Consider the following 2,307-nt stretch of genomic DNA (forward strand, 5'->3'; position numbering starts at 1 on the left):
TTGTTTGGGTGAATGTTTTATCATTTTTAATACCTAGGATTTAAGATTGTCTATATCACTATTACATTCGATTCATGCTTATTCTAAATACATGCATGCAAGCTCTAGACACAGTTGAATGTATGTTGTGTTCTTAGGTGTTTTTAATTCTGACAAGGTTAAGAATACTGGATCTTTAATAGTTTGATGCAAGTGAATACTCGACAAAATATTCGTAGCGCTCTAGACATAGATGTTGCAAGTTGTACAGAGAGGATGTTCATTGTAGTTATCAATCCCAAGTTCTGTAGATGTAGATGTACATGAACTTAGATTTTTAGCTTAAGATCTAGCCATCTAAAGAGACAGGTTATAGTAGCGAATCTCTAGGCAGTAGATTAGACAATATTTTGCTATGGCATTATCTTGATATGATCATTTCTCTTGAAAAATTCCAGCCCTATTCATTCACCAACAGAAATAGTCTTGATATTCTCTGTGAATTGCCATGCCATTTTATTTGCCATAACAATATTATAATAGCATACTCAATTTCTTACCAATTTCCAATCCTTGTGGAGACGATACTTACTTACCACTTTATTACTTGAATGACGTGTACAGTTGCACAATTACATTAGTTATTTTACACGCAACAAGTTTTTGGCACTGTTGCCAAGGATTGAAAACATTAGTGAAAAGTTGATTTATTATCATTCTTGTTATTTCTATTTGAGCAGTTAATTAGTATTTTATTTGACTTTTTAAGTTTGTATTAGTGCATGAGAATAAGTATTCAAGAAGATAGAAAATATTGTTTTGATCCTGGAATTGAAAGGACATTAAGCTGAAGAAGAAAAGAGTAAAGAGAAATTGAGAGGACTATAAATGATCAAATAAGAGAAGATTAGGTACTCCAGAATGAAATGAGTGTTGATGTTCCTCGAATTATAGATGAAAGAGACAGAACTATCAAAGAACATGTAGTGCCTATTTTGGATAATCTAAATCCAAGAATTGTTAGGCTACATATTCAAGCTCAACATTTTGAATTAAAACCAGTAATGTTTTAGATGTTGCAAACAGTAGGGCAGTTTAGTAGTCTACCTACTAAAGATCGAAGATTGCACTTTAGACTTTTTCCTGAACCTTGTGACTCATTCAGGCAGTAAGGTGTTCTTAAAGATTCCCTTGATTAAAACTGTGCCCTTATTCATTGTGAAATCGTGCCAGGTCATGGTTGAATGCGTTACCATCAGGTACGGTGGCATCTTGGAATGAACTATGTTAGAGATTTTTGCTTATGTACAATCCTCCCAATATGAATGCCAAGCTTAGGAACTACATTACATCGTTCAGGCAATCTGAATATGAGACATTATATGAAGCTTGGGAACATTTCAAGGAACTAATTAGAAAATGCCCGATGCATGGTTTTCAGCATTGGACACAAATGGAAATGTTGTACAATGGATTAAATGCTCATATGCAAATGGTGGTGGATGCATATGCTAATAGGAAGTTTCTTGAAAAGTCCTACAATGAAGCACACAAAATTTTGGAAGGAATAGCAAACAATGATTATCAGTATCCCACTACCAGAGTTGGCACTAGTAGAAGAGTTACTGGAGCAATGGAACTTGATGTGATCACATTGTTAATAACTTAGGTGTCATCTTTAACAAATATGGTTAAAACACTGAAAAGACCCTCTGCAGTTCAAGAGATAAAGGTTGCAGAACTAGCATGTGTATACTGTGGAGAAGATCATGTTTTTTATGAATGCCCATCCAATCCTGCCTCTACGTATTACTTGGGGAATTTTAATCGTAGCAACAACAATCCCTACTCCAACACATACAATATAGGGTGGAAACAACATCCAAATTTTAGCTAAAGTAATCAAGGAATGGGAAATGCCAGTAATGTTAATCAATAGAATGTGGCTGGTGTACCACCTGGATACAGTCAACCAATGTCTTGGCAAAATGTGCAACAAAGTTCCCCATCTTCAACATTAACTATGGAAGCTCTATTAAATGAGTATATGGATAAGAATGATGCAAGTATTCAGAGCCAGGTAGCTTCCTTAAAAGCTATTGAGAATCAAGTGGGGTAGATAGCAAATGCTTCAAATTCGAGATCACAATGAGCTTTACCAAGTGATAATAAGAAACCAAGATCACAAGGAAAAGAGCATTGCAAGGAAATCACTCTCAAAAGTGGAATTCAATTGAATGATGTTGTCAAAGATGCCACAGTACAAGAGGATAACTCAAGACTCGATCATGAAAAGATCTCATAACCAACTGAAAAGCATACAACATC

General features: G+C 34.9%; 1 non-coding gene across 1 annotated transcript; it reads right to left on the reverse strand.

The window, feature by feature from the left end:
* Positions 1–1,309: 1,309 nt before the first annotated feature.
* Positions 1,310–1,416, reverse strand: LOC128035712 (small nucleolar RNA R71). The gene has a single exon (XR_008192263.1). It is a non-coding gene; the product is annotated as a small nucleolar RNA R71 (small nucleolar RNA).
* Between the last annotated feature and the right edge of the window lie 891 nt (positions 1,417–2,307).

This window comes from Gossypium raimondii, chromosome 12 (assembly GCF_025698545.1).
Source record: "Gossypium raimondii isolate GPD5lz chromosome 12, ASM2569854v1, whole genome shotgun sequence".
NCBI lineage: Eukaryota > Viridiplantae > Streptophyta > Magnoliopsida > Malvales > Malvaceae > Gossypium > Gossypium raimondii.